This window comes from Crinia signifera, chromosome 6, assembly GCF_055691185.1.
Source record: "Crinia signifera chromosome 6, ASM5569118v1, whole genome shotgun sequence".
In the NCBI taxonomy this organism is placed as follows: domain Eukaryota; kingdom Metazoa; phylum Chordata; class Amphibia; order Anura; family Myobatrachidae; genus Crinia; species Crinia signifera.
The window spans coordinates 59251989-59278405 of NC_139222.1; the positions used below are offsets into that span (position 1 = coordinate 59251989).

General features: G+C 39.8%; 41 non-coding genes and 16 pseudogenes across 41 annotated transcripts; all 57 read left to right on the forward strand.

Moving 5' to 3' along the window:
- The first annotated feature begins 269 nt into the window (after positions 1-269).
- LOC146013107 (5S ribosomal RNA) lies at positions 270-388 on the forward strand. Its single transcript, XR_014446092.1, has one exon. It is a non-coding gene; the product is annotated as a 5S ribosomal RNA (ribosomal RNA).
- A 345-nt stretch (positions 389-733) lies between these two features.
- On the forward strand, positions 734-852 carry LOC146013108 (5S ribosomal RNA). The gene has a single exon (XR_014446093.1). It is a non-coding gene; the product is annotated as a 5S ribosomal RNA (ribosomal RNA).
- Positions 853-1197: 345 nt separating this feature from the next.
- On the forward strand, positions 1198-1316 carry LOC146013109 (5S ribosomal RNA). Its single transcript, XR_014446094.1, has one exon. It is a non-coding gene; the product is annotated as a 5S ribosomal RNA (ribosomal RNA).
- A 346-nt stretch (positions 1317-1662) lies between these two features.
- LOC146014713 (5S ribosomal RNA) lies at positions 1663-1781 on the forward strand. Its single transcript, XR_014447658.1, has one exon. It is a non-coding gene; the product is annotated as a 5S ribosomal RNA (ribosomal RNA).
- A 344-nt stretch (positions 1782-2125) lies between these two features.
- LOC146014547 (5S ribosomal RNA) lies at positions 2126-2244 on the forward strand. The gene has a single exon (XR_014447498.1). It is a non-coding gene; the product is annotated as a 5S ribosomal RNA (ribosomal RNA).
- Positions 2245-2590: 346 nt separating this feature from the next.
- LOC146014765 (5S ribosomal RNA) lies at positions 2591-2709 on the forward strand. The gene has a single exon (XR_014447709.1). It is a non-coding gene; the product is annotated as a 5S ribosomal RNA (ribosomal RNA).
- A 345-nt stretch (positions 2710-3054) lies between these two features.
- LOC146013111 (5S ribosomal RNA) lies at positions 3055-3173 on the forward strand. Its single transcript, XR_014446096.1, has one exon. It is a non-coding gene; the product is annotated as a 5S ribosomal RNA (ribosomal RNA).
- Positions 3174-3518: 345 nt separating this feature from the next.
- LOC146013112 (5S ribosomal RNA) lies at positions 3519-3637 on the forward strand. Its single transcript, XR_014446097.1, has one exon. It is a non-coding gene; the product is annotated as a 5S ribosomal RNA (ribosomal RNA).
- A 345-nt stretch (positions 3638-3982) lies between these two features.
- LOC146013113 (5S ribosomal RNA) lies at positions 3983-4101 on the forward strand. Its single transcript, XR_014446098.1, has one exon. It is a non-coding gene; the product is annotated as a 5S ribosomal RNA (ribosomal RNA).
- Positions 4102-4446: 345 nt separating this feature from the next.
- Positions 4447-4565, forward strand: LOC146010769 (5S ribosomal RNA; annotated as a pseudogene).
- Positions 4566-4911: 346 nt separating this feature from the next.
- Positions 4912-5030, forward strand: LOC146013115 (5S ribosomal RNA). Its single transcript, XR_014446099.1, has one exon. It is a non-coding gene; the product is annotated as a 5S ribosomal RNA (ribosomal RNA).
- A 345-nt stretch (positions 5031-5375) lies between these two features.
- Positions 5376-5493, forward strand: LOC146011011 (5S ribosomal RNA; annotated as a pseudogene).
- Positions 5494-5838: 345 nt separating this feature from the next.
- On the forward strand, positions 5839-5957 carry LOC146014559 (5S ribosomal RNA). The gene has a single exon (XR_014447509.1). It is a non-coding gene; the product is annotated as a 5S ribosomal RNA (ribosomal RNA).
- A 345-nt stretch (positions 5958-6302) lies between these two features.
- Positions 6303-6421, forward strand: LOC146013116 (5S ribosomal RNA). The gene has a single exon (XR_014446100.1). It is a non-coding gene; the product is annotated as a 5S ribosomal RNA (ribosomal RNA).
- Positions 6422-6766: 345 nt separating this feature from the next.
- On the forward strand, positions 6767-6885 carry LOC146013117 (5S ribosomal RNA). Its single transcript, XR_014446101.1, has one exon. It is a non-coding gene; the product is annotated as a 5S ribosomal RNA (ribosomal RNA).
- A 345-nt stretch (positions 6886-7230) lies between these two features.
- On the forward strand, positions 7231-7349 carry LOC146013118 (5S ribosomal RNA). The gene has a single exon (XR_014446102.1). It is a non-coding gene; the product is annotated as a 5S ribosomal RNA (ribosomal RNA).
- Positions 7350-7694: 345 nt separating this feature from the next.
- Positions 7695-7813, forward strand: LOC146011347 (5S ribosomal RNA; annotated as a pseudogene).
- A 346-nt stretch (positions 7814-8159) lies between these two features.
- On the forward strand, positions 8160-8278 carry LOC146017185 (5S ribosomal RNA). Its single transcript, XR_014450057.1, has one exon. It is a non-coding gene; the product is annotated as a 5S ribosomal RNA (ribosomal RNA).
- A 345-nt stretch (positions 8279-8623) lies between these two features.
- Positions 8624-8742, forward strand: LOC146014571 (5S ribosomal RNA). The gene has a single exon (XR_014447520.1). It is a non-coding gene; the product is annotated as a 5S ribosomal RNA (ribosomal RNA).
- Positions 8743-9087: 345 nt separating this feature from the next.
- LOC146013119 (5S ribosomal RNA) lies at positions 9088-9206 on the forward strand. The gene has a single exon (XR_014446103.1). It is a non-coding gene; the product is annotated as a 5S ribosomal RNA (ribosomal RNA).
- Positions 9207-9551: 345 nt separating this feature from the next.
- Positions 9552-9670, forward strand: LOC146013120 (5S ribosomal RNA). Its single transcript, XR_014446104.1, has one exon. It is a non-coding gene; the product is annotated as a 5S ribosomal RNA (ribosomal RNA).
- Positions 9671-10015: 345 nt separating this feature from the next.
- LOC146013121 (5S ribosomal RNA) lies at positions 10016-10134 on the forward strand. The gene has a single exon (XR_014446105.1). It is a non-coding gene; the product is annotated as a 5S ribosomal RNA (ribosomal RNA).
- A 345-nt stretch (positions 10135-10479) lies between these two features.
- Positions 10480-10598, forward strand: LOC146011348 (5S ribosomal RNA; annotated as a pseudogene).
- Positions 10599-10944: 346 nt separating this feature from the next.
- On the forward strand, positions 10945-11063 carry LOC146017186 (5S ribosomal RNA). The gene has a single exon (XR_014450058.1). It is a non-coding gene; the product is annotated as a 5S ribosomal RNA (ribosomal RNA).
- A 345-nt stretch (positions 11064-11408) lies between these two features.
- LOC146013123 (5S ribosomal RNA) lies at positions 11409-11527 on the forward strand. Its single transcript, XR_014446107.1, has one exon. It is a non-coding gene; the product is annotated as a 5S ribosomal RNA (ribosomal RNA).
- A 345-nt stretch (positions 11528-11872) lies between these two features.
- Positions 11873-11991, forward strand: LOC146015145 (5S ribosomal RNA). The gene has a single exon (XR_014448074.1). It is a non-coding gene; the product is annotated as a 5S ribosomal RNA (ribosomal RNA).
- Positions 11992-12336: 345 nt separating this feature from the next.
- Positions 12337-12455, forward strand: LOC146013124 (5S ribosomal RNA). Its single transcript, XR_014446108.1, has one exon. It is a non-coding gene; the product is annotated as a 5S ribosomal RNA (ribosomal RNA).
- A 345-nt stretch (positions 12456-12800) lies between these two features.
- Positions 12801-12919, forward strand: LOC146011236 (5S ribosomal RNA; annotated as a pseudogene).
- A 346-nt stretch (positions 12920-13265) lies between these two features.
- On the forward strand, positions 13266-13384 carry LOC146013125 (5S ribosomal RNA). Its single transcript, XR_014446109.1, has one exon. It is a non-coding gene; the product is annotated as a 5S ribosomal RNA (ribosomal RNA).
- A 345-nt stretch (positions 13385-13729) lies between these two features.
- Positions 13730-13838, forward strand: LOC146011655 (5S ribosomal RNA; annotated as a pseudogene).
- A 346-nt stretch (positions 13839-14184) lies between these two features.
- LOC146017462 (5S ribosomal RNA) lies at positions 14185-14303 on the forward strand. Its single transcript, XR_014450332.1, has one exon. It is a non-coding gene; the product is annotated as a 5S ribosomal RNA (ribosomal RNA).
- A 345-nt stretch (positions 14304-14648) lies between these two features.
- LOC146013126 (5S ribosomal RNA) lies at positions 14649-14767 on the forward strand. The gene has a single exon (XR_014446110.1). It is a non-coding gene; the product is annotated as a 5S ribosomal RNA (ribosomal RNA).
- Positions 14768-15112: 345 nt separating this feature from the next.
- LOC146011237 (5S ribosomal RNA) lies at positions 15113-15231 on the forward strand (annotated as a pseudogene).
- A 345-nt stretch (positions 15232-15576) lies between these two features.
- LOC146011656 (5S ribosomal RNA) lies at positions 15577-15685 on the forward strand (annotated as a pseudogene).
- Positions 15686-16031: 346 nt separating this feature from the next.
- Positions 16032-16150, forward strand: LOC146013127 (5S ribosomal RNA). Its single transcript, XR_014446111.1, has one exon. It is a non-coding gene; the product is annotated as a 5S ribosomal RNA (ribosomal RNA).
- Positions 16151-16495: 345 nt separating this feature from the next.
- LOC146011657 (5S ribosomal RNA) lies at positions 16496-16604 on the forward strand (annotated as a pseudogene).
- A 346-nt stretch (positions 16605-16950) lies between these two features.
- On the forward strand, positions 16951-17069 carry LOC146015883 (5S ribosomal RNA). The gene has a single exon (XR_014448791.1). It is a non-coding gene; the product is annotated as a 5S ribosomal RNA (ribosomal RNA).
- Positions 17070-17414: 345 nt separating this feature from the next.
- On the forward strand, positions 17415-17533 carry LOC146013128 (5S ribosomal RNA). The gene has a single exon (XR_014446112.1). It is a non-coding gene; the product is annotated as a 5S ribosomal RNA (ribosomal RNA).
- A 345-nt stretch (positions 17534-17878) lies between these two features.
- On the forward strand, positions 17879-17997 carry LOC146013129 (5S ribosomal RNA). Its single transcript, XR_014446113.1, has one exon. It is a non-coding gene; the product is annotated as a 5S ribosomal RNA (ribosomal RNA).
- A 345-nt stretch (positions 17998-18342) lies between these two features.
- LOC146014230 (5S ribosomal RNA) lies at positions 18343-18461 on the forward strand. Its single transcript, XR_014447181.1, has one exon. It is a non-coding gene; the product is annotated as a 5S ribosomal RNA (ribosomal RNA).
- Positions 18462-18806: 345 nt separating this feature from the next.
- LOC146013130 (5S ribosomal RNA) lies at positions 18807-18925 on the forward strand. The gene has a single exon (XR_014446114.1). It is a non-coding gene; the product is annotated as a 5S ribosomal RNA (ribosomal RNA).
- A 345-nt stretch (positions 18926-19270) lies between these two features.
- LOC146014231 (5S ribosomal RNA) lies at positions 19271-19389 on the forward strand. The gene has a single exon (XR_014447182.1). It is a non-coding gene; the product is annotated as a 5S ribosomal RNA (ribosomal RNA).
- A 345-nt stretch (positions 19390-19734) lies between these two features.
- Positions 19735-19853, forward strand: LOC146011313 (5S ribosomal RNA; annotated as a pseudogene).
- A 346-nt stretch (positions 19854-20199) lies between these two features.
- On the forward strand, positions 20200-20318 carry LOC146014582 (5S ribosomal RNA). The gene has a single exon (XR_014447531.1). It is a non-coding gene; the product is annotated as a 5S ribosomal RNA (ribosomal RNA).
- A 345-nt stretch (positions 20319-20663) lies between these two features.
- On the forward strand, positions 20664-20772 carry LOC146011498 (5S ribosomal RNA; annotated as a pseudogene).
- Positions 20773-21118: 346 nt separating this feature from the next.
- LOC146017098 (5S ribosomal RNA) lies at positions 21119-21237 on the forward strand. The gene has a single exon (XR_014449972.1). It is a non-coding gene; the product is annotated as a 5S ribosomal RNA (ribosomal RNA).
- Positions 21238-21587: 350 nt separating this feature from the next.
- LOC146011674 (5S ribosomal RNA) lies at positions 21588-21693 on the forward strand (annotated as a pseudogene).
- A 341-nt stretch (positions 21694-22034) lies between these two features.
- LOC146011565 (5S ribosomal RNA) lies at positions 22035-22143 on the forward strand (annotated as a pseudogene).
- A 346-nt stretch (positions 22144-22489) lies between these two features.
- LOC146016557 (5S ribosomal RNA) lies at positions 22490-22608 on the forward strand. The gene has a single exon (XR_014449446.1). It is a non-coding gene; the product is annotated as a 5S ribosomal RNA (ribosomal RNA).
- A 345-nt stretch (positions 22609-22953) lies between these two features.
- LOC146011012 (5S ribosomal RNA) lies at positions 22954-23071 on the forward strand (annotated as a pseudogene).
- A 345-nt stretch (positions 23072-23416) lies between these two features.
- On the forward strand, positions 23417-23535 carry LOC146017192 (5S ribosomal RNA). The gene has a single exon (XR_014450064.1). It is a non-coding gene; the product is annotated as a 5S ribosomal RNA (ribosomal RNA).
- Positions 23536-23880: 345 nt separating this feature from the next.
- On the forward strand, positions 23881-23999 carry LOC146010972 (5S ribosomal RNA; annotated as a pseudogene).
- Positions 24000-24345: 346 nt separating this feature from the next.
- Positions 24346-24464, forward strand: LOC146011074 (5S ribosomal RNA; annotated as a pseudogene).
- Positions 24465-24810: 346 nt separating this feature from the next.
- On the forward strand, positions 24811-24929 carry LOC146016514 (5S ribosomal RNA). Its single transcript, XR_014449405.1, has one exon. It is a non-coding gene; the product is annotated as a 5S ribosomal RNA (ribosomal RNA).
- A 345-nt stretch (positions 24930-25274) lies between these two features.
- Positions 25275-25393, forward strand: LOC146017579 (5S ribosomal RNA). Its single transcript, XR_014450446.1, has one exon. It is a non-coding gene; the product is annotated as a 5S ribosomal RNA (ribosomal RNA).
- Positions 25394-25738: 345 nt separating this feature from the next.
- Positions 25739-25857, forward strand: LOC146013131 (5S ribosomal RNA). The gene has a single exon (XR_014446115.1). It is a non-coding gene; the product is annotated as a 5S ribosomal RNA (ribosomal RNA).
- Positions 25858-26202: 345 nt separating this feature from the next.
- LOC146015402 (5S ribosomal RNA) lies at positions 26203-26321 on the forward strand. The gene has a single exon (XR_014448324.1). It is a non-coding gene; the product is annotated as a 5S ribosomal RNA (ribosomal RNA).
- The last annotated feature ends 96 nt before the right edge of the window (positions 26322-26417 follow it).

The window sequence follows — 26417 nt, forward strand, 5'->3', positions numbered from 1 at the left end:
GACATTTGGAAGAGGTCAAACAGACACAATAGCCATCACCTAAAGACTTACCACACTGTTTAGGCCCAATTCCAACTGCTTTTGGCAGCTAAACAGTGTTGAGCCTCTTTAGTAGTTTAATTTAAGACCCCCTGCTAATATCATGTCCTGTAGGTCTTTTTACATTACCAACACATGATTTTTTTCAGTAAGCCAATACAGTTAGGAAACTTTTGTATTAGCTTACCTGGTGATAGAAGTAGAAGAGGGCAAAAAAGTGCCTTTAACTCACCTACAGCCATACCACATTGGATAGGCCCAATCTCGTCTGATCTTGGAAGCTAAGCAGTGTTGGGCCTGGTTAGTACTTGGGTGGGAGACCACATGGGAACACCAGGTGCTGTAGGTTTTTTCACATTACTGGCAAATTGTTTTTATTCTCTAGCTATTTAAATTGGAAACTTTTTCTTTTTATTGCCAGCACAGACATTTGGAAGAGGTCAAACAGACACAATAGCCATCACCTAAAGACTTACCACACTGTTTAGGCCCAATTCCAACTGCTTTTGGCAGCTAAACAGTGTTGAGCCTCTTTAGTAGTTTAATTTAAGACCCCCTGCTAATATCATGTCCTGTAGGTCTTTTTACATTACCAACACATGATTTTTTTCAGTAAGCCAATACAGTTAGGAAACTTTTTTATTAGCTTACCTGGTGATAGAAGTAGAAGAGGGCAAAAAAGTGACTGTATCTCACCTACAGCCATACCACATTGGATAGGCCCAATCTCGTCTGATCTTGGAAGCTAAGCAGTGTTGGGCCTGGTTAGTACTTGGGTGGGAGACCACATGGGAACACCAGGTGCTGTAGGTTTTTTCACATTACTGGCAAATTGTTTTTATTCTCTAGCTATTTAAATAGGAAACTTTTTCTTTTTATTGCCAGCACAGACATTTGGAAGAGGTCAAACAAACACAATAGCCATCACCTAAAGACTTACCACACTGTTTAGGCCCAATTCCAACTGCTTTTGGCAGCTAAACAGTGTTGAGCCTCTTTAGTAGTTTAATTTAAGACCCCCTGCTAATATCATGTCCTGTAGGTCTTTTTACATTACCAACACATGATTTTTTTCAGTAAGCCAATACAGTTAGGAAACTTTTTTATAAGCTTACCTGGTGATAGAAGTAGAAGAGGGAAAAAAAGTGCCTGTATTTCACCTACAGCCATACCACATTGGATAGGCCCAATCTCGTCTGATCTTGGAAGCTAAGCAGTGTTGGGCCTGGTTAGTACTTGGGTGGGAGACCACATGGGAACACCAGGTGCTGTAGGTTTTTTCACATTACAGGCAAATTGTTTTTATTCTCTAGCTATTTAAATTGGAAACTTTTTCTTTTTATTGCCAGTACAGACATTTGGAAGAGGTCAAACAGACACAATAGCCATCACCTAAAGACTTACCACACTGTTTAGGCCCAATTCCAACTGCTTTTGGCAGCTAAACAGTGTTGAGCCTCTTTTGTAGTTTAATTTAAGACCCCCCTGCTAATATCATGTCCTGTAGGTCTTTTTACATTACCAACACATGATTTTTTTCAGTAAGCCAATACAGTTAGGAAACTTTTGTATTAGCTTACCTGGTGATAGAAGTAGAAGAGGGCAAAAAAGTGCCTTTAACTCACCTACAGCCATACCACATTGGGTAGGCCCAATCTCGTCTGATCTTGGAAGCTAAGCAGTGTTGGGCCTGGTTAGTACTTGGGTGGGAGACCACATGGGAACACCAGGTGCTGTAGGTTTTTTCACATTACTGGCAAATTATTTTATTCTCTAGCTATTTAAATAGGAAACTTTTTCTTTTTATTGCCAGCACAGACATTTGGAAGAGGTCAAACAGACACAATAGCCATCACCTAAAGACTTACCAAACTGTTTAGGCCCAATTCCAACTGCTTTTGGCAGCTAAACAGTGTTGAGCCTCTTTAGTAGTTTAATTTAAGACCCCCTGCTAATATCATGTCCTGTAGGTCTTTTTACATTACCAACACATGATTTTTTTCAGTAAGCCAATACAGTTAGGAAACTTTTTTATTAGCTTACCTGGTGATAGAAGTAGAAGAGGGCAAAAAAGTGCCTGTATCTCACCTACAGCCATACCACATTGGATAGGCCCAATCTCGTCTGATCTTGGAAGCTAAGCAGTGTTGGGCCTGGTTAGTACTTGGGTGGGAGACCACCTGGGAACACCAGGTGCTGTAGGTTTTTTCACATTACTGGCAAATTGTTTTCATTCTCTAGCTATTTAAATTGAAAACTTTTTCTTTTTATTGCCAGCACAGACATTTGGAAGAGGTCAAACAGACACAATAGCCATCACCTAAAGACTTACCACACTGTTTAGGCTCAATTCCAACTGCTTTTGGCAGCTAAACAGTGTTGAGCCTCTTTTGTAGTTTAATTTAAGACCCCCTGCTAATATCATGTCCTGTAGGTCTTTTTACATTACCAACACATGATTTTTTTTCAGTAAGCCAATACAGTTAGGAAACTTTTGTATTAGCTTACCTGGTGATAGAAGTAGAAGAGGGCAAAAAAGTGCCTGTATCTCACCTACAGCCATACCACATTGGATAGGCCCAATCTCGTCTGATCTTGGAAGCTAAGCAGTGTTGGGCCTGGTTAGTACTTGGGTGGGAGACCACCTGGGAACACCAGGTGCTGTTGGTTTTTTCACATTACTGGCAAATTGTTTTTATTCTCTAGCTATTTAAATTGGAAACTTTTTCTTTTTATTGCCAGCACAGACATTTGGAAGAGGTCAAACAGACACAATAGCCATCACCTAAAGACTTACCACACTGTTTAGGCCCAATTCCAACTGCTTTTGGCAGCTAAACAGTGTTGAGCCTCTTTAGTAGTTTAATTTAAGACCCCCTGCTAATATCATGTCCTGTAGGTCTTTTTACATTACCAACACATGATTTTTTTCAGTAAGCCAATACAGTTAGGAAACTTTTGTATTAGCTTACCTGGTGATAGAAGTAGAAGAGGGCAAAAAAGTGCCTTTAACTCACCTACAGCCATACCACATTGGATAGGCCCAATCTCGTCTGATCTTGGAAGCTAAGCAGTGTTGGGCCTGGTTAGTACTTGGGTGGGAGACCACATGGGAACACCAGGTGCTGTAGGTTTTTTCACATTACTGGCAAATTGTTTTTATTCTCTAGCTATTTAAATTGGAAACTTTTTCTTTTTATTGCCAGCACAGACATTTGGAAGCGGTCAAACAGACACAATAGCCATCACCTAAAGACTTACCACACTGTTTAGGCCCAATTCCAACTGCTTTTGGCAGCTAAACAGTGTTGAGCCTCTTTAGTAGTTTAATTTAAGACCCCCTGCTAATATCATGTCCTGTAGGTCTTTTTACATTACCAACACATGATTTTTTTCAGTAAGCCAATACAGTTAGGAAACTTTTTTATTAGCTTACCTGGTGATAGAAGTAGAAGAGGGCAAATAAGTGACTATATCTCACCTACAGCCATACCACATTGGATAGGCCCAATCTCGTCTGATCTTGGAAGCTAAGCAGTGTTGGGCCTGGTTAGTACTTGGGTGGGAGACCACATGGGAACACCAGGTGCTGTAGGTTTTTTCACATTACTGGCAAATTGTTTTTATTCTCTAGCTATTTAAATATGAAACTTTTTCTTTTTATTGCCAGCACAGACATTTGGAAGAGGTCAAACAAACACAATAGCCATCACCTAAAGACTTACCACACTGTTTAGGCCCAATTCCAACTGCTTTTGGCAGCTAAACAGTGTTGAGCCTCTTTAGTAGTTTAATTTAAGACCCCCTGCTAATATCATGTCCTGTAGGTCTTTTTACATTACCAACACATGATTTTTTTCAGTAAGCCAATACAGTTAGGAAACTTTTTTATAAGCTTACCTGGTGATAGAAGTAGAAGAGGGAAAAAAAGTGCCTGTATTTCACCTACAGCCATACCACATTGGATAGGCCCAATCTCGTCTGATCTTGGAAGCTAAGCAGTGTTGGGCCTGGTTAGTACTTGGGTGGGAGACCACATGGGAACACCAGGTGCTGTAGGTTTTTTCACATTACAGGCAAATTGTTTTTATTCTCTAGCTATTTAAATTGGAAACTTTTTCTTTTTATTGCCAGCACAGACATTTGGAAGAGGTCAAACAGACACAATAGCCATCACCTAAAGACTTACCACACTGTTTAGGCTCAATTACAACTGCTTTTGGCAGCTAAACAGTGTTGAGCCTCTTTTGTAGTTTAATTTAAGACCCCCTGCTAATATCATGTCCTGTAGGTCTTTTTACATTACCAACACATGATTTTTTTCAGTAAGCCAATACAGTTAGGAAACTTTTGTATTAGCTTACCTGGTGATAGAAGTAGAAGAGGGCAAAAAAGTGCCTTTAACTCACCTACAGCCATACCACATTGGATAGGCCCAATCTCGTCTGATCTTCGAAGCTAAGCAGTGTTGGGTCTGGTTAGTACTTGGGTGGGAGACCACATGGGAGCACCAGGTGCTGTAGGTTTTTTCACATTACTGGCAAATTGTTTTTATTCTCTAGCTATTTATATTGGAAACTTTTTTATTTTTATTGCCAGCACAGACATTTGGAAGAGGTCAAACAGACACAATAGCCATCACCTAAAGACTTACCACACTGTTTAGGCTCAATTCCAACTGCTTTTGGCAGCTAAACAGTGTTGAGCCTCTTTTGTAGTTTAATTTAAGACCCCCTGCTAATATCATGTCCTGTAGGTCTTTTTACATTACCAACACATGATTTTTTTCAGTAAGCCAATACAGTTAGGAAACTTTTGTATTAGCTTACCTGGTGATAGAAGTAGAAGAGGGCAAAAAAGTGGCTTTAACTCACCTACAGCCATACCACATTGGATAGGCCCAATCTCGTCTGATCTTGGAAGCTAAGCAGTGTTGGGCCTGGTTAGTACTTGGGTGGGAGACCACATGGGAACACCAGGTGCTGTAGGTTTTTTCACATTACAGGCAAATTGTTTTTATTCTCTAGCTATTTATATTGGAAACTTTTTCTTTTTATTGCCAGCACAGACATTTGGAAGAGGTCAAACAGACACAATAGCCATCACCTAAAGACTTACCACACTGTTTAGGCTCAATTACAACTGCTTTTGGCAGCTAAACAGTGTTGATCCTCTTTTGTAGTTTAATTTAAGACCCCCTGCTAATATCATGTCCTGTAGGTCTTTTTACATTACCAACACATGATTTTTTTCAGTAAGCCAATACAGTTAGGCAACTTTTGTATTAGCCTACCTGGTGATAGAAGTAGAAGAGGGCAAAAAAGTGCCTTTAACTCACCTACAGCCATACCACATTGGATAGGCCCAATCTCGTCTGATCTTGGAAGCTAAGCAGTGTTAGGCCTGGTTAGTACTTGGGTGGAGACCACATGGGAACACCAGGTGCTGTAGGTTTTTTCACATTACTGGCAAATTGTTTTTATTCTCTAGCTATTTATATTGGAAACTTTTTCTTTTTATTGCCAGTACAGACATTTGGAAGAGGTCAAACAGATACAATAGCCATCACCTAAAGACTTACCACACTGTTTAGGCCCAATTCCAACTGCTTTTGGCAGCTAAACAGTGTTGAGCCTCTTTAGTAGTTTAATTTAAGACCCCCTGCTAATATCATGTCCTGTAGGTCTTTTTACATTACCAACACATGATTTTTTTCAGTAAGCCAATACAGTTAGGAAACTTTTTTATTAGCTTACCTGGTGATAGAAGTAGAAGAGGGCAAAAAAGTGCCTGTATCTCACCTACAGCCATACCACATTGGATAGGCCCAATCTCGTCTGATCTTGGAAGCTAAGCAGTGTTGGGCCTGGTTAGTACTTGGGTGGGAGACCACCTGGGAACACCAGGTGCTGTAGGTTTTTTCACATTACTGGCAAATTGTTTTTATTCTCTAGCTATTTAAATTGGAAACTTTTTCTTTTTATTGCCAGCACAGACATTTGGAAGAGGTCAAACAGACACAATAGCCATCACCTAAAGACTTACCACACTGTTTAGGCCCAATTCCAACTGCTTTTGGCAGCTAAACAGTGTTGAGCCTCTTTAGTAGTTTAATTTAAGACCCCCTGCTAATATCATGTCCTGTAGGTCTTTTTACATTACCAACACATGATTTTTTTCAGTAAGCCAATACAGTTAGGAAACTTTTGTATTAGCTTACCTGGTGATAGAAGTAGAAGAGGGCAAAAAAGTGCCTTTAACTCACCTACAGCCATACCACATTGGATAGGCCCAATCTCGTCTGATCTTGGAAGCTAAGCAGTGTTGGGCCTGGTTAGTACTTGGGTGGGAGACCACATGGGAACACCAGGTGCTGTAGGTTTTTTCACATTACTGGCAAATTGTTTTTATTCTCTAGCTATTTAAATTGGAAACTTTTTCTTTTTATTGCCAGCACAGACATTTGGAAGAGGTCAAACAGACACAATAGCCATCACCTAAAGACTTACCACACTGTTTAGGCCCAATTCCAACTGCTTTTGGCAGCTAAACAGTGTTGAGCCTCTTTAGTAGTTTAATTTAAGACCCCCTGCTAATATCATGTCCTGTAGGTCTTTTTACATTACCAACACATGATTTTTTTCAGTAAGCCAATACAGTTAGGAAACTTTTTTATTAGCTTACCTGGTGATAGAAGTAGAAGAGGGCAAAAAAGTGACTGTATCTCACCTACAGCCATACCACATTGGATAGGCCCAATCTCGTCTGATCTTGGAAGCTAAGCAGTGTTGGGCCTGGTTAGTACTTGGGTGGGAGACCACATGGGAACACCAGGTGCTGTAGGTTTTTTCACATTACTGGCAAATTGTTTTTATTCTCTAGCTATTTAAATAGGAAACTTTTTCTTTTTATTGCCAGCACAGACATTTGGAAGAGGTCAAACAAACACAATAGCCATCACCTAAAGACTTACCACACTGTTTAGGCCCAATTCCAACTGCTTTTGGCAGCTAAACAGTGTTGAGCCTCTTTAGTAGTTTAATTTAAGACCCCCTGCTAATATCATGTCCTGTAGGTCTTTTTACATTACCAACACATGATTTTTTTCAGTAAGCCAATACAGTTAGGAAACTTTTTTATAAGCTTACCTGGTGATAGAAGTAGAAGAGGGAAAAAAAGTGCCTGTATTTCACCTACAGCCATACCACATTGGATAGGCCCAATCTCGTCTGATCTTGGAAGCTAAGCAGTGTTGGGCCTGGTTAGTACTTGGGTGGGAGACCACATGGGAACACCAGGTGCTGTAGGTTTTTTCACATTACTGGCAAATTGTTTTTATTCTCTAGCTATTTAAATTGGAAACTTTTTCTTTTTATTGCCAGCACAGACATTTGGAAGAGGTCAAACAGACACAATAGCCATCACCTAAAGACTTACCACACTGTTTAGGCTCAATTACAACTGCTTTTGGCAGCTAAACAGTGTTGAGCCTCTTTTGTAGTTTAATTTAAGACCCCCTGCTAATATCATGTCCTGTAGGTCTTTTTACATTACCAACACATGATTTTTTTCAGTAAGCCAATACAGTTAGGAAACTTTTGTATTAGCTTACCTGGTGATAGAAGTAGAAGAGGGCAAAAAAGTGCCTTTAACTCACCTACAGCCATACCACATTGGATAGGCCCAATCTCGTCTGATCTTCGAAGCTATGCAGTGTTGGGTCTGGTTAGTACTTGGGTGGGAGACCACATGGGAGCACCAGGTGCTGTAGGTTTTTTCACATTACTGGCAAATTGTTTTTATTCTCTAGCTATTTATATTGGAAACTTTTTTATTTTTATTGCCAGCACAGACATTTGGAAGAGGTCAAACAGACACAATAGCCATCACCTAAAGACTTACCACACTGTTTAGGCTCAATTCCAACTGCTTTTGGCAGCTAAACAGTGTTGAGCCTCTTTTGTAGTTTAATTTAAGACCCCCTGCTAATATCATGTCCTGTAGGTCTTTTTACATTACCAACACATGATTTTTTTCAGTAAGCCAATACAGTTAGGAAACTTTTGTATTAGCTTACCTGGTGATAGAAGTAGAAGAGGGCAAAAAAGTGCCTGTATCTCACCTACAGCCATACCACATTGGATAGGCCCAATCTCGTCTGATCTTGGAAGCTAAGCAGTGTTGGCCCTGGTTAGTACTTAGGTGGGAGACCACCTGTGAATACCAGGTGCTGTAGGTTTTTTCACATTACTGGCAAATTGTTTTTATTCTCTAGCTATTTAAATTGGAAACTTTTTCTTTTTATTGCCAGCACAGACATTTGGAAGAGGTCAAACAGACACAATAGCCATCACCTAAAGACTTACCACACTGTTTAGGCTCAATTCCAACTGCTTTTGGCAGCTAAACAGTGTTGAGCCTGTTTAGTAGTTTAATTTAAGACCCCCTGCTAATATCATGTCCTGTAGGTCTTTTTACATTACCAACACATGATTTTTTTCAGTAAGCCAATACAGTTAGGAAACTTTTTTATTAGCTTACCAGGTGATAGAAGTAGAAGAGGGCAAAAAAGTGCCTGTATCTCACCTACAGCCATACCACATTGGATAGGCCCAATCTCGTCTGATCTTGGAAGCTAAGCAGTGTTGGGCCTGGTTAGTACTTGGGTGGGAGACCACCTGGGAACACCAGGTGCTGTAGGTTTTTTCACATTACTGGCAAATTGTTTTTATTCTCTAGCTATTTAAATTGGAAACTTTTTCTTTTTATTGCCAGCACAGACATTTGGAAGAGGTCAAACAGACACAATAGCCATCACCTAAAGACTTACCACACTGTTTAGGCCCAATTCCAACTGCTTTTGGCAGCTAAACAGTGTTGAGCCTCTTTAGTAGTTTAATTTAAGACCCCCTGCTAATATCATGTCCTGTAGGTCTTTTTACATTACCAACACATGATTTTTTTCAGTAAGCCAATACAGTTAGGAAACTTTTGTATTAGCTTACCTGGTGATAGAAGTAGAAGAGGGCAAAAAAGTGCCTTTAACTCACCTACAGCCATACCACATTGGATAGGCCCAATCTCGTCTGATCTTGGAAGCTAAGCAGTGTTGGGCCTGGTTAGTACTTGGGTGGGAGACCACATGGGAACACCAGGTGCTGTAGGTTTTTTCACATTACTGGCAAATTGTTTTTATTCTCTAGCTATTTAAATTGGAAACTTTTTCTTTTTATTGCCAGCACAGACATTTGGAAGAGGTCAAACAGACACAATAGCCATCACCTAAAGACTTACCACACTGTTTAGGCCCAATTCCAACTGCTTTTGGCAGCTAAACAGTGTTGAGCCTCTTTAGTAGTTTAATTTAAGACCCCCTGCTAATATCATGTCCTGTAGGTCTTTTTACATTACCAACACATGATTTTTTTCAGTAAGCCAATACAGTTAGGAAACTTTTTTATTAGCTTACCTGGTGATAGAAGTAGAAGAGGGCAAAAAAGTGACTGTATCTCACCTACAGCCATACCACATTGGATAGGCCCAATCTCGTCTGATCTTGGAAGCTAAGCAGTGTTGGGCCTGGTTAGTACTTGGGTGGGAGACCACATGGGAACACCAGGTGCTGTAGGTTTTTTCACATTACTGGCAAATTGTTTTTATTCTCTAGCTATTTAAATAGGAAACTTTTTCTTTTTATTGCCAGCACAGACATTTGGAAGAGGTCAAACAAACACAATAGCCATCACCTAAAGACTTACCACACTGTTTAGGCCCAATTCCAACTGCTTTTGGCAGCTAAACAGTGTTGAGCCTCTTTAGTAGTTTAATTTAAGACCCCCTGCTAATATCATGTCCTGTAGGTCTTTTTACATTACCAACACATGATTTTTTTCAGTAAGCCAATACAGTTAGGAAACTTTTTTATAAGCTTACCTGGTGATAGAAGTAGAAGAGGGAAAAAAAGTGCCTGTATTTCACCTACAGCCATACCACATTGGATAGGCCCAATCTCGTCTGATCTTGGAAGCTAAGCAGTGTTGGGCCTGGTTAGTACTTGGGTGGGAGACCACATGGGAACACCAGGTGCTGTAGGTTTTTTCACATTACTGGCAAATTGTTTTTATTCTCTAGCTATTTAAATTGGAAACTTTTTCTTTTTATTGCCAGCACAGACATTTGGAAGAGGTCAAACAGACACAATAGCCATCACCTAAAGACTTACCACACTGTTTAGGCTCAATTACAACTGCTTTTGGCAGCTAAACAGTGTTGAGCCTCTTTTGTAGTTTAATTTAAGACCCCCTGCTAATATCATGTCCTGTAGGTCTTTTTACATTACCAACACATGATTTTTTTCAGTAAGCCAATACAGTTAGGAAACTTTTGTATTAGCTTACCTGGTGATAGAAGTAGAAGAGGGCAAAAAAGTGCCTTTAACTCACCTACAGCCATACCACATTGGATAGGCCCAATCTCGTCTGATCTTCGAAGCTATGCAGTGTTGGGTCTGGTTAGTACTTGGGTGGGAGACCACATGGGAGCACCAGGTGCTGTAGGTTTTTTCACATTACTGGCAAATTGTTTTTATTCTCTAGCTATTTATATTGGAAACTTTTTTATTTTTATTGCCAGCACAGACATTTGGAAGAGGTCAAACAGACACAATAGCCATCACCTAAAGACTTACCACACTGTTTAGGCTCAATTCCAACTGCTTTTGGCAGCTAAACAGTGTTGAGCCTCTTTTGTAGTTTAATTTAAGACCCCCTGCTAATATCATGTCCTGTAGGTCTTTTTACATTACCAACACATGATTTTTTTCAGTAAGCCAATACAGTTAGGAAACTTTTGTATTAGCTTACCTGGTGATAGAAGTAGAAGAGGGCAAAAAAGTGCCTGTATCTCACCTACAGCCATACCACATTGGATAGGCCCAATCTCGTCTGATCTTGGAAGCTAAGCAGTGTTGGCCCTGGTTAGTACTTAGGTGGGAGACCACCTGTGAATACCAGGTGCTGTAGGTTTTTTCACATTACTGGCAAATTGTTTTTATTCTCTAGCTATTTAAATTGGAAACTTTTTCTTTTTATTGCCAGCACAGACATTTGGAAGAGGTCAAACAGACACAATAGCCATCACCTAAAGACTTACCACACTGTTTAGGCTCAATTCCAACTGCTTTTGGCAGCTAAACAGTGTTGAGCCTGTTTAGTAGTTTAATTTAAGACCCCCTGCTAATATCATGTCCTGTAGGTCTTTTTACATTACCAACACATGATTTTTTTCAGTAAGCCAATACAGTTAGGAAACTTTTTTATTAGCTTACCAGGTGATAGAAGTAGAAGAGGGCAAAAAAGTGCCTGTATCTCACCTACAGCCATACCACATTGGATAGGCCCAATCTCGTCTGATCTTGGAAGCTAAGCAGTGTTGGGCCTGGTTAGTACTTGGGTGGGAGACCACATGGGAACACCAGGTGCTGTAGGTTTTTTCACATTACTGGCAAATTGTTTTTATTCTCTAGCTATTTAAATTGGAAACTTTTTCTTTTTATTGCCAGCACAGACATTTGGAAGAGGTCAAACAGACACAATAGCCATCACCTAAAGACTTACCACACTGTTTAGGCCCAATTCCAACTGCTTTTGGCAGCTAAACAGTGTTGAGCCTCTTTAGTAGTTTAATTTAAGACCCCCTGCTAATATCATGTCCTGTAGGTCTTTTTACATTACCAACACATGATTTTTTTCAGTAAGCCAATACAGTTAGGAAACTTTTTTATTAGCTTACCTGGTGATAGAAGTAGAAGAGGGCAAAAAAGTGACTGTATCTCACCTACAGCCATATCACATTGGATAGGCCCAATCTCGTCTGATCTTGGAAGCTAAGCAGTGTTGGGCCTGGTTAGTACTTGGGTGGGAGACCACATGGGAACACCAGGTGCTGTAGGTTTTTTCACATTACTGGCAAATTGTTTTTATTCTCTAGCTATTTAAATAGGAAACTTTTTCTTTTTATTGCCAGCACAGACATTTGGAAGAGGTCAAACAAACACAATAGCCATCACCTAAAGACTTACCACACTGTTTAGGCCCAATTCCAACTGCTTTTGGCAGCTAAACAGTGTTGAGCCTCTTTAGTAGTTTAATTTAAGACCCCCTGCTAATATCATGTCCTGTAGGTCTTTTTACATTACCAACACATGATTTTTTTCAGTAAGCCAATACAGTTAGGAAACTTTTTTATAAGCTTACCTGGTGATAGAAGTAGAAGAGGGAAAAAAAGTGCCTGTATTTCACCTACAGCCATACCACATTGGATAGGCCCAATCTCGTCTGATCTTGGAAGCTAAGCAGTGTTGGGCCTGGTTAGTACTTGGGTGGGAGACCACATGGGAACACCAGGTGCTGTAGGTTTTTTCACATTACAGGCAAATTGTTTTTATTCTCTAGCTATTTAAAATGGAAACTTTTTCTTTTTATTGCCAGCACAGACATTTGGAAGAGGTCAAACAGACACAATAGCCATCACCTAAAGACTTACCACACTGTTTAGGCTCAATTACAACTGCTTTTGGCAGCTAAACAGTGTTGAGCCTCTTTTGTAGTTTAATTTAAGACCCCCTGCTAATATCATGTCCTGTAGGTCTTTTTACATTACCAACACATGATTTTTTTCAGTAAGCCAATACAGTTAGGAAACTTTTGTATTAGCTTACCTGGTGATAGAAGTAGAAGAGGGCAAAAAAGTGCCTTTAACTCACCTACAGCCATACCACATTGGATAGGCCCAATCTCGTCTGATCTTCGAAGCTAAGCAGTGTTGGGTCTGGTTAGTACTTGGGTGGGAGACCACATGGGAGCACCAGGTGCTGTATGTTTTTTCACATTACAGGCAAATTGTTTTTATTCTCTAGCTATTTAAATTGGAAACTTTTTATTTTTATTGCCAGTACAGACATTTGGAAGAGGTCAAACAGACACAATAGCCATCACCTAAAGACTTACCACACTGTTTAGGCCCAATTCCAACTGCTTTTGGCAGCTAAACAGTGTTGAGCCTGTATAGTAGCTTAATTTAAGACCCCCTGCTAATATCATGTCCTGTAGGTCTTTTTACATTACCAACACATGATTTTTTTTAAGTAAGCCAATACAGTTAGGAAACTTTTTTATTAGCTTACCTGGTGATAGAAGTAGAAGAGGGCAAAAAAGTGCCTGTATCTCACCTACAGCCATACCACATTGGATAGGCCCAATCTCGTCTGATCTTGGAAGCTAAGCAGTGTTGGGCCTGGTTAGTACTTGGGTGGGAGACCACATGGGAACACCAGGTGCTGTAGGTTTTTTCACATTACAGGCAAATTGTTTTTATTCTCTAGCTATTTAAATTGGAAACTTTTTCTTTTTATTGCCAGTACAGACATTTGGAAGAGGTCAAACAGACACAATAGCCATCACCTAAAGACTTACCACACTGTTTAGGCCCAATTCCAACTGCTTTTGGCAGCTAAACAGTGTTGAGCCTCTTTAGTAGTTTAATTTAAGACCCCCTGCTAATATCATGTCCTGTAGGTCTTTTTACATTACCAACACATGATTTTTTTCAGTAAGCCAATACAGTTAGGAAACTTTTTTATTAGCTTACCTGGTGATAGAAGTAGAAGAGGGCAAAAAAGTGCCTGTATCTCACCTACAGCCATACCACATTGGATAGGCCTGATCTTGGAAGCTAAGCAGTGTTGGGCCTGGTTAGTACTTGCGTGGGAGACCACATGGGAACACCAGGTGCTGTATGTTTTTTCACATTACAGGCAAATTGTTTTTATTCTCTAGCTATTTAAATTGGAAACTTTTTATTTTTATTGCCAGTACAGACATTTGGAAGAGGTCAAACAGACACAATAGCCATCACCTAAAGACTTACCACACTGTTTAGGCCCAATTCCAACTGCTTTTGGCAGCTAAACAGTGTTGAGCCTGTATAGTAGCTTAATTTAAGACCCCCTGCTAATATCATGTCCTGTAGGTCTTTTTACATTACCAACACATGATTTTTTTTAAGTAAGCCAATACAGTTAGGAAACTTTTTTATTAGCTTACCTGGTGATAGAAGTAGAAGAGGGCAAAAAAGTGCCTGTATCTCACCTACAGCCATACCACATTGGATAGGCCCAATCTTGTCTGATTTTGGAAGCTAAGCAGTGTTGGGCCTGGTTAGTACTTGGGTGGGAGACCACATGGGAACACCAGGTGCTGTAGGTTTTTTCACATTACAGGCAAATTGTTTTTATTCTCTAGCTATTTAAATTGGAAACTTTTTCTTTTTATAGCCAGTACAGACATTTGGAAGAGGTCAAACAGACACAATAGCCATCACCTAAAGACTTACCACACTGTTTAGGCCCAATTACAACTGCTTTTGGCAGCTAAACAGTGTTGAGCCTCTTTTGTAGTTTAATTTAAGACCCCCTGCTAATATCATGTCCTGTAGGTCTTTTTACATTACCAACACATGATTTTTTTCAGTAAGCCAATACAGTTAGGAAACTTTTTTATTAGCTTACCAGGTGATAGAAGTAGAAGAGGGCAAAAAAGTGCCTGTATCTCACCTACAGCCATACCACATTGGATAGGCCCAATCTCGTCTGATCTTGGAAGCTAAGCAGTGTTGGGCCTGGTTAGTACTTGGGTGGGAGACCACATGGGAACACCAGGTGCTGTAGGTTTTTTCACATTACAGGCAAATTGTTTTTATTCTCTAGCTATTTAAAATGGAAACTTTTTCTTTTTATTGCCAGCACAGACATTTGGAAGAGGTCAAACAGACACAATAGCCATCACCTAAAGACTTACCACACTGTTTAGGCTCAATTACAACTGCTTTTGGCAGCTAAACAGTGTTGAGCCTCTTTTGTAGTTTAATTTAAGACCCCCTGCTAATATCATGTCCTGTAGGTCTTTTTACATTACCAACACATGATTTTTTTCAGTAAGCCAATACAGTTAGGAAACTTTTGTATTAGCTTACCTGGTGATAGAAGTAGAAGAGGGCAAAAAAGTGCCTTTAACTCACCTACAGCCATACCACATTGGATAGGCCCAATCTCGTCTGATCTTCGAAGCTAAGCAGTGTTGGGTCTGGTTAGTACTTGGGTGGGAGACCACATGGGAGCACCAGGTGCTGTATGTTTTTTCACATTACAGGCAAATTGTTTTTATTCTCTAGCTATTTAAATTGGAAATATTTTATTTTTATTGCCAGTACAGACATTTGGAAGAGGTCAAACAGACACAATAGCCATCACCTAAAGACTTACCACACTGTTTAGGCCCAATTCCAACTGCTTTTGGCAGCTAAACAGTGTTGAGCCTCTTTAGTAGTTTAATTTAAGACCCCCTGCTAATATCATGTCCTGTAGGTCTTTTTACATTACCAACACATGATTTTTTTCAGTAAGCCAATACAGTTAGGAAACTTTTTTATTAGCTTACCTGGTGATAGAAGTAGAAGAGGGCAAAAAAGTGCCTGTATCTCACCTACAGCCATACCACATTGGATAGGCCTGATCTTGGAAGCTAAGCAGTGTTGGGCCTGGTTAGTACTTGCGTGGGAGACCACATGGGAACACCAGGTGCTGTATGTTTTTTCACATTACAGGCAAATTGTTTTTATTCTCTAGCTATTTAAATTGGAAATATTTTATTTTTATTGCCAGTACAGACATTTGGAAGAGGTCAAACAGACACAATAGCCATCACCTAAAGACTTACCACACTGTTTAGGCCCAATTCCAACTGCTTTTGGCAGCTAAACAGTGTTGAGCCTGTATAGTAGCTTAATTTAAGACCCCCTGCTAATATCATGTCCTGTAGGTCTTTTTACATTACCAACACATGATTTTTTTTAAGTAAGCCAATACAGTTAGGAAACTTTTTTATTAGCTTACCTGGTGATAGAAGTAGAAGAGGGCAAAAAAGTGCCTATATCTCACCTACAGCCATACCACATTGGATAGGCCCAATCTCGTCTGATCTTGGAAGCTAAGCAGTGTTGGGCCTGGTTAGTACTTGGGTGGGAGACCACATGGGAACACCAGGTGCTGTAGGTTTTTTCACATTACAGGCAAATTGTTTTTATTCTCTAGCTATTTAAATTGGAAACTTTTTCTTTTTATTGCCAGTACAGACATTTGGAAGAGGTCAAACAGACACAATAGCCATCACCTAAAGACTTACCACACTGTTTAGGCCCAATTCCAACTGCTTTTGGCAGCTAAACAGTGTTGAGCCTCTTTAGTAGTTTAATTTAAGACCCCCTGCTAATATCATGTCCTGTAGGTCTTTTTACATTACCAACACATGATTTTTTTCAGTAAGCCAATACAGTTAGGAAACTTTTTTATTAGCTTACCTGGTGATAGAAGTAGAAGAGGGCAAAAAAGTGCCTGTATCTCACCTACAGCCATACCACATTGGATAGGCCTGATCTTGGAAGCTAAGCAGTGTTGGGCCTGGTTAGTACTTGCGTGGGAGACCACATGGGAACACCAGGTGCTGTATGTTTTTTCACATTACAGGCAAATTGTTTTTATTCTCTAGCTATTTAAATTGGAAACTTTTTATTTTTATTGCCAGTACAGACATTTGGAAGAGGTCAAACAGACACAATAGCCATCACCTAAAGACTTACCACACTGTTTAGGCCCAATTCCAACTGCTTTTGGCAGCTAAACAGTGTTGAGCCTGTATAGTAGCTTAATTTAAGACCCCCTGCTAATATCATGTCCTGTAGGTCTTTTTACATTACCAACACATGATTTTTTTTAAGTAAGCCAATACAGTTAGGAAACTTTTTTATTAGCTTACCTGGTGATAGAAGTAGAAGAGGGCAAAAAAGTGCCTGTATCTCACCTACAGCCATACCACATTGGATAGGCCCAATCTTGTCTGATCTTGGAAGCTAAGCAGTGTTGGGCCTGGTTAGTACTTGGGTGGGAGACCACATGGGAACACCAGGTGCTGTAGGTTTTTTCACATTACAGGCAAATTGTTTTTATTCTCTAGCTATTTAAATTGGAAACTTTTTCTTTTTATTGCCAGTACAGACATTTGGAAGAGGTCAAACAGACACAATAGCCATCACCTAAAGACTAACCACACTGTTTAGGCCCAATTACAACTGCTTTTGGCAGCTAAACAGTGTTGAGCCTCTTTTGTAGTTTAATTTAAGACCCCCTGCTAATATCATGTCCTGTAGGTCTTTTTACATTACCAACACATGATTTTTTTCAGTAAGCCAATACAGTTAGGAAACTTTTTTATTAGCTTACCAGGTGATAGAAGTAGAAGAGGGCAAAAAAGTGCCTGTATCTCACCTACAGCCATACCACATTGGATAGGCCCAATCTCGTCTGATCTTGGAAGCTAAGCAGTGTTGGGCCTGGTTAGTACTTGGGTGGGAGACCACATGGGAACACCAGGTGCTGTAGGTTTTTTCACATTACTGGCAAATTGTTTTTATTCTCTAGCTATTTAAATTGGAAACTTTTTCTTTTTATTGCCAGCACAGACATTTGGAAGAGGTCAAACAGACACAATAGCCATCACCTAAAGACTTACCACACTGTTTAGGCCCAATTCCAACTGCTTTTGGCAGCTAAACAGTGTTGAGCCTCTTTAGTAGTTTAATTTAAGACCCCCTGCTAATATCATGTCCTGTAGGTCTTTTTACATTACCAACACATGATTTTTTTCAGTAAGCCAATACAGTTAGGAAACTTTTTTATTAGCTTACCTGGTGATAGAAGTAGAAGAGGGCAAAAAAGTGACTGTATCTCACCTACAGCCATACCACATTGGATAGGCCCAATCTCGTCTGATCTTGGAAGCTAAGCAGTGTTGGGCCTGGTTAGTACTTGGGTGGGAGACCACATGGGAACACCAGGTGCTGTAGGTTTTTTCACATTACTGGCAAATTGTTTTTATTCTCTAGCTATTTAAATAGGAAACTTTTTCTTTTTATTGCCAGCACAGACATTTGGAAGAGGTCAAACAAACACAATAGCCATCACCTAAAGACTTACCACACTGTTTAGGCCCAATTCCAACTGCTTTTGGCAGCTAAACAGTGTTGAGCCTCTTTAGTAGTTTAATTTAAGACCCCCTGCTAATATCATGTCCTGTAGGTCTTTTTACATTACCAACACATGATTTTTTTCAGTAAGCCAATACAGTTAGGAAACTTTTTTATAAGCTTACCTGGTGATAGAAGTAGAAGAGGGAAAAAAAGTGCCTGTATTTCACCTACAGCCATACCACATTGGATAGGCCCAATCTCGTCTGATCTTGGAAGCTAAGCAGTGTTGGGCCTGGTTAGTACTTGGGTGGGAGACCACATGGGAACACCAGGTGCTGTAGGTGTTTTCACATTACAGGCAAATTGTTTTTATTCTCTAGCTATTTAAATTGGAAACTTTTTCTTTTTGTTGCCAGCACAGACATTTGGAAGAGGTCAAACAGACACAATAGCCATCACCTAAAGACTTACCACACTGTTTAGGCTCAATAACAACTGCTTTTGGCAGCTAAACAGTGTTGAGCCTCTTTTGTAGTTTAATTTAAGACCCCCTGCTAATATCATGTCCTGTAGGTCTTTTTACATTACCAACACATGATTTTTTTCAGTAAGCCAATACAGTTAGGAAACTTTTTTATTAGCTTACCTGGTGATAGAAGTAGAAGAGGGCAAAAAAGTGACTGTATCTCACCTACAGCCATACCACATTGGATAGGCCCAATCTCGTCTGATCTTGGAAGCTAAGCAGTGTTGGGCCTGGTTAGTACTTGGGTGGGAGACCACATGGGAACACCAGGTGCTGTAGGTTTTTTCACATTACTGGCAAATTGTTTTTATTCTCTAGCTATTTAAATAGGAAACTTTTTCTTTTTATTGCCAGCACAGACATTTGGAAGAGGTCAAACAAACACAATAGCCATCACCTAAAGACTTACCACACTGTTTAGGCCCAATTCCAACTGCTTTTGGCAGCTAAACAGTGTTGAGCCTCTTTAGTAGTTTAATTTAAGACCCCCTGCTAATATCATGTCCTGTAGGTCTTTTTACATTACCAACACATGATTTTTTTCAGTAAGCCAATACAGTTAGGAAACTTTTTTATAAGCTTACCTGGTGATAGAAGTAGAAGAGGGAAAAAAAGTGCCTGTATTTCACCTACAGCCATACCACATTGGATAGGCCCAATCTCGTCTGATCTTGGAAGCTAAGCAGTGTTGGGCCTGGTTAGTACTTGGGTGGGAGACCACATGGGAACACCAGGTGCTGTAGGTGTTTTCACATTACAGGCAAATTGTTTTTATTCTCTAGCTATTTAAATTGGAAACTTTTTCTTTTTATTGCCAGCACAGACATTTGGAAGAGGTCAAACAGACACAATAGCCATCACCTAAAGACTTACCACACTGTTTAGGCTCAATAACAACTGCTTTTGGCAGCTAAACAGTGTTGAGCCTCTTTTGTAGTTTAATTTAAGACCCCCTGCTAATATCATGTCCTGTAGGTCTTTTTACATTACCAACACATGATTTTTTTCAGTAAGCCAATACAGTTAGGAAACTTTTGTATTAGCTTACCTGGTGATAGAAGTAGAAGAGGGCAAAAAAGTGCCTTTAACTCACCTACAGCCATACCACATTGGATAGGCCCAATCTCGTCTGATCTTCGAAGCTAAGCAGTGTTGGGTCTGGTTAGTACTTAGGTGGGAGACCACATGGGAGCACCAGGTGCTGTATGTTTTTTCACATTACAGGCAAATTGTTTTTATTCTCTAGCTATTTAAATTGGAAACTTTTTATTTTTATTGCCAGTACAGACATTTGGAAGAGGTCAAACAGACACAATAGCCATCACCTAAAGACTTACCACACTGTTTAGGCCCAATTCCAACTGCTTTTGGCAGCTAAACAGTGTTGAGCCTGTATAGTAGCTTAATTTAAGACCCCCTGCTAATATCATGTCCTGTAGGTCTTTTTACATTACCAACACATGATTTTTTTTAAGTAAGCCAATACAGTTAGGAAACTTTTTTATTAGCTTACCTGGTGATAGAAGTAGAAGAGGGCAAAAAAGTGCCTGTATCTCACCTACAGCCATACCACATTGGATAGGCCCAATCTCGTCTGATCTTGGAAGCTAAGCAGTGTTGGGCCTGGTTAGTACTTGGGTGGGAGACCACCTGGGAACACCAGGTGCTGTAGGTTTTTTCACATTACAGGCAAATTGTTTTTATTCTCTAGCTATTTAAATTGGAAACTTTTTCTTTTTATTGCCAGTACAGACATTTGGAAGAGGTCAAACAGACACAATAGCCATCACCTAAAGACTTACCACACTGTTTAGGCCCAATTCCAACTGCTTTTGGCAGCTAAACAGTGTTGAGCCTCTTTAGTAGTTTAATTTAAGACCCCCTGCTAATATCATGTCCTGTAGGTCTTTTTACATTACCAACACATGATTTTTTTCAGTAAGCCAATACAGTTAGGAAACTTTTTTATTAGCTTACCTGGTGATAGAAGTAGAAGAGGGCAAAAAAGTGCCTGTATCTCACCTACAGCCATACCACATTGGATAGGCCTGATCTTGGAAGCTAAGCAGTGTTGGGCCTGGTTAGTACTTGGGTGGGAGACCACATGGGAACACCAGGTGCTGTAGGTTTTTTCACATTACAGGCAAATTGTTTTTATTCTCTAGCTATTTAAATTGGAAACTTTTTCTTTTTATTGCCAGTACAGACATTTGGAAGAGGTCAAACAGACACAATAGCCATCACCTAAAGACTTACCACACTGTTTAGGCCCAATTCCAACTGCTTTTGGCAGCTAAACAGTGTTGAGCCTCTTTTGTAGTTTAATTTAAGACCCCCCTGCTAATATCATGTCCTGTAGGTCTTTTTACATTACCAACACATGATTTTTTTCAGTAAGCCAATACAGTTAGGAAACTTTTGTATTAGCTTACCTGGTGATAGAAGTAGAAGAGGGCAAAAAAGTGCCTTTAACTCACCTACAGCCATACCACATTGGATAGGCCCAATCTCGTCTGATCTTGGAAGCTAAGCAGTGTTGGGCCTGGTTAGTACTTGGGTGGGAGACAACGTGGGAACACCAGGTGCTGTAGGTTTTTTCACATTACTGGCAAATTATTTTATTCTCTAGCTATTTAAATAGGAAACTTTTTCTTTTTATTGCCAGCACAGACATTTGGAAGAGGTCAAACAGACACAATAGCCATCACCTAAAGACTTACCAAACTGTTTAGGCCCAATTCCAACTGCTTTTGGCAGCTAAACAGTGTTGAGCCTCTTTAGTAGTTTAATTTAAGACCCCCTGCTAATATCATGTCCTGTAGGTCTTTTTACATTACCAACACATGATTTTTTTCAGTAAGCCAATACAGTTAGGAAACTTTTTTATTAGCTTACCTGGTGATAGAAGTAGAAGAGGGCAAAAAAGTGCCTGTATCTCACCTACAGCCATACCACATTGGGTAGGCCCAATCTCATCTGATCTTGGAAGCTAAGCAGTGTTGGGCCTGGTTAGTACTTGGGTGGGAGACCACATGTGAACACCTGGTGTTCACATTACAGGCAAATTGTTTTTATTCTCTAGCTATTTAAATTGGAAACTTTTTCTTTTTATTGCCAGTACAGACATTTGGAAGAGGTCAAACAGACACAATAGCCATCACCTAAAGACTTACCACACTGTTTAGGCCCAATTCCAACTGCTTTTGGCAGCTAAACAGTGTTGAGCCTCTTTAGTAGTTTAATTTAAGACCCCCTGCTAATATCATGTCCTGTAGGTCTTTTTACATTACCAACACATGATTTTTTTCAGTAAGCCAATACAGTTAGGAAACTTTTTTATTAGCTTACCTGGTGATAGAAGTAGAAGAGGGCAAAAAAGTGCCTGTATCTCACCTACAGCCATACCACATTGGATAGGCCTGATCTTGGAAGCTAAGCAGTGTTGGGCCTGGTTAGTACTTGGGTGGGAGACCACATGGGAACACCAGGTGCTGTATGTTTTTTCACATTACAGGCAAATTGTTTTTATTCTCTAGCTATTTAAATTGGAAACTTTTTATTTTTATTGCCAGTACAGACATTTGGAAGAGGTCAAACAGACACAATAGCCATCACCTAAAGACTTACCACACTGTTTAGGCCCAATTCCAACTGCTTTTGGCAGCTAAACAGTGTTGAGCCTGTATAGTAGCTTAATTTAAGACCCCCTGCTAATATCATGTCCTGTAGGTCTTTTTACATTACCAACACATGATTTTTTTTAAGTAAGCCAATACAGTTAGGAAACTTTTTTATTAGCTTACCTGGTGATAGAAGTAGAAGAGGGCAAAAAAGTGCCTGTATCTCACCTACAGCCATACCACATTGGATAGGCCCAATCTCGTCTAATCTTGGAAGCTAAGCAGTGTTGGGCCTGGTTAGTACTTGGGTGGGAGACCACATGGGAACACCAGGTGCTGTAGGTTTTTTCACATTACAGGCAAATTGTTTTTATTCTCTAGCTATTTATATTGGAAACTTTTTCTTTTTATTGCCAGCACAGACATTTGGAAGAGGTCAAACAGACACAATAGCCATCACCTAAAGACTTACCACACTGTTTAGGCTCAATTACAACTGCTTTTGGCAGCTAAACAGTGTTGAGCCTCTTTTGTAGTTTAATTTAAGACCCCCTGCTAATATCATGTCCTGTAGGTCTTTTTACATTACCAACACATGATTTTTTTCAGTAAGCCAATACAGTTAGGCAACTTTTGTATTAGCCTACCTGGTGATAGAAGTAGAAGAGGGCAAAAAAGTGCCTTTAACTCACCTACAGCCATACCACATTGGATAGGCCCAATCTCGTCTGATCTTGGAAGCTAAGCAGTGTTAGGCCTGGTTAGTACTTGGGTGGAGACCACATGGGAACACCAGGTGCTGTAGGTTTTTTCACATTACTGGCAAATTGTTTTTATTCTCTAGCTATTTATATTGGAAACTTTTTCTTTTTATTGCCAGTACAGACATTTGGAAGAGGTCAAACAGATACAATAGCCATCACCTAAAGACTTACCACACTGTTTAGGCCCAATTCCAACTGCTTTTGGCAGCTAAACAGTGTTGAGCCTCTTTAGTAGTTTAATTTAAGACCCCCTGCTAATATCATGTCCTGTAGGTCTTTTTACATTACCAACACATGATTTTTTTCAGTAAGCCAATACAGTTAGGAAACTTTTTTATTAGCTTACCTGGTGATAGAAGTAGAAGAGGGCAAAAAAGTGCCTGTATCTCACCTACAGCCATACCACATTGGATAGGCCCAATCTCGTCTAATCTTGGAAGCTAAGCAGTGTTGGGCCTGGTTAGTACTTGGGTGGGAGACCACCTGGGAACACCAGGTGCTGTAGTTTTTTTCACATTACTAGCAAATTGTTTTTATTCTCTAGCTATTTAAATTGGAAACTTTTTCTTTTTATTGCCAGCACAGACATTTGGAAGAGGTCAAACAGACACAATAGCCATCACCTAAAGACTTACCACACTGTTTAGGCTCAATTCCAACTGCTTTTGGCAGCTAAACAGTGTTGAGCCTCTTTTGTAGTTTCATTTAAGACCCCCTGCTAATATCATGTCCTGTAGGTCTTTTTACATTACCAACACATGATTTTTTTTAGTAAGCCAATACAGTTAGGAAACTTTTGTATTAGCTTACCTGGTGATAGAAGTAGAAGAGGGCAAAAAAGTGCCTGTATCTCACCTACAGTCATACCACATTGGATAGGCCCAATCTTGTCTGATCTTGGAAGCTAAGCAGTGTTGGGCCTGGTTAGTACTTGGGTGTGAGACCACATGGGAACACCAGGTGCTGTAGGTTTTTTCACATTACTGGCAAATTGTTTTTTATTCTCTAGCTATTTAAATTGGAAACTTTTTCTTTTTATTGCCAGTACAGACATTTGGAAGAGGTCAAACAGACACAATAGCCATCACCTAAAGACTTACCACACTGTTTAGGCCCAATTCCAACTGCTTTTGGCAGCTAAACAGTGTTGAGCCTCTTTAGTAGTTTAATTTAAGACCCCCTGCTAATATCATGTCCTGTAGGTCTTTTTACATTACCAACACATGATTTTTTTCAGTAAGCCAATACAGTTAGGAAACTTTTTTATTAGCTTACCTGGTGATAGAAGTAGAAGAGGGCAAAAAAGTGCCTGTATCTCACCTACAGCCATACCACATTGGATAGGCCCAATCTCGTCTGATCTTGGAAGCTAAGTAGTGTTGGGCCTGGTTAGTACTTGGGTGTGAGACTACATGGGAACACCAGGTGCTGTAGGTTTTTTCACATTACAGGCAAATTGTTTTTATTCTCTAGCTATTTAGATTAGAAACTTTTTCTTTTTATTGCCAGTACAGACATTTGGAAGAGGTCAAACAGACACAATAGCCATCACCTAAAGACTTACCACACTGTTTAGGCCCAATTCCAACTGCTTTTGGCAGCTAAACAGTGTTAAGCCTTTTTAGTAGTTTAATTTAAGACCCCCTGCTAATATCATGTCCTGTAGGTCTTTTTACATTACCAACACATGATTTTTTTTAAGTAAGCCAATACAGTTAGGAAACTTTTTTATTAGCTTACCTGGTGATAGAAGTAGAAGAGGGCAAAAAAGTGCCTGTATCTCACCTACAGCCATACCACATTGGATAGGCCCAATCTCGTCTGATCTTGGAAGCTAAGCAGTGTTGGCCCTGGTTAGTACTTAGGTGGGAGACCACCTGGGAACACCAGGTGCTGTAGGTTTTTTCACATTACTGGCAAATTGTTTTTATTCTCTAGCTATTTAAATTGGAAACTTTTTCTTTTTATTGCCAGCACAGACATTTGGAAGAGGTCAAACAGACACAATAGCCATCACCTAAAGACTTACCACACTGTTTAGGCTCAATTCCAACTGCTTTTGGCAGCTAAACAGTGTTGAGCCTGTTTAGTAGTTTAATTTAAGACCCCCTGCTAATATCATGTCCTGTAGGTCTTTTTACATTACCAACACATGATTTTTTTCAGTAAGCCAATACAGTTAGGAAACTTTTTTATTAGCTTACCAGGTGATAGAAGTAGAAGAGGGCAAAAAAGTGCCTGTATCTCACCTACAGCCCTACCACATTGGATAGGCCCAATCTCGTCTGATCTTGGAAGCTAAGCAGTGTTGGGCCTGGTTAGTTCTTGGGTGGGAGACCACATGGGAACACCAGGTGCTGTAGGTTTTTTCACATTACTGGCAAATTGTTTTTATTCTCTAGCTATTTAAATTGGAATCTTTTTCTTTTTATTGCCAGCACAGACATTTGGAAGAGGTCAAACAGACACAATAGCCATCACCTAAAGACTTACCACACTGTTTAGGCCCAATTCCAACTGCTTTTGGCAGCTAAACAGTGTTGAGCCTCTTTAGTAGTTTAATTTAAGACCCCCTGCTAATATCATGTCCTGTAGGTCTTTTTACATTACCAACACATGATTTTTTTCAGTAAGCCAATACAGTTAGGAAACTTTTTTATTAGCTTACCTGGTGATAGAAGTAGAAGAGGGCAAAAAAGTGACTGTATCTCACCTACAGCCATACCACATTGGATAGGCCCAATCTCGTCTGATCTTGGAAGCTAAGCAGTGTTGGGCCTGGTTAGTACTTGGGTGGGAGACCACATGGGAACACCAGGTGCTGTAGGTTTTTTCACATTACTGGCAAATTGTTTTTATTCTCTAGCTATTTAAATAGGAAACTTTTTCTTTTTATTGCCAGCACAGACATTTGGAAGAGGTCAAACAAACACAATAGCCATCACCTATAGACTTACCACACTGTTTAGGCCCAATTCCAACTGCTTTTGGCAGCTAAACAGTGTTGAGCCTCTTTAGTAGTTTAATTTAAGACCCCCTGCTAATATCATGTCCTGTAGGTCTTTTTACATTACCAACACATGATTTTTTTCAGTAAGCCAATACAGTTAGGAAACTTTTTTATAAGCTTACCTGGTGATAGAAGTAGAAGAGGGAAAAAAAGTGCCTGTATTTCACCGACAGCCATACCACATTGGATAGGCCCAATCTCGTCTGATCTTGGAAGCTAAGCAGTGTTGGGCCTGGTTAGTACTTGGGTGGGAGACCACATGGGAACACCAGGTGCTGTAGGTTTTTTCACATTACAGGCAAATTGTTTTTATTCTCTAGCTATTTAAATTGGAAACTTTTTCTTTTTATTGCCAGCACAGACATTTGGAAGAGGTCAAA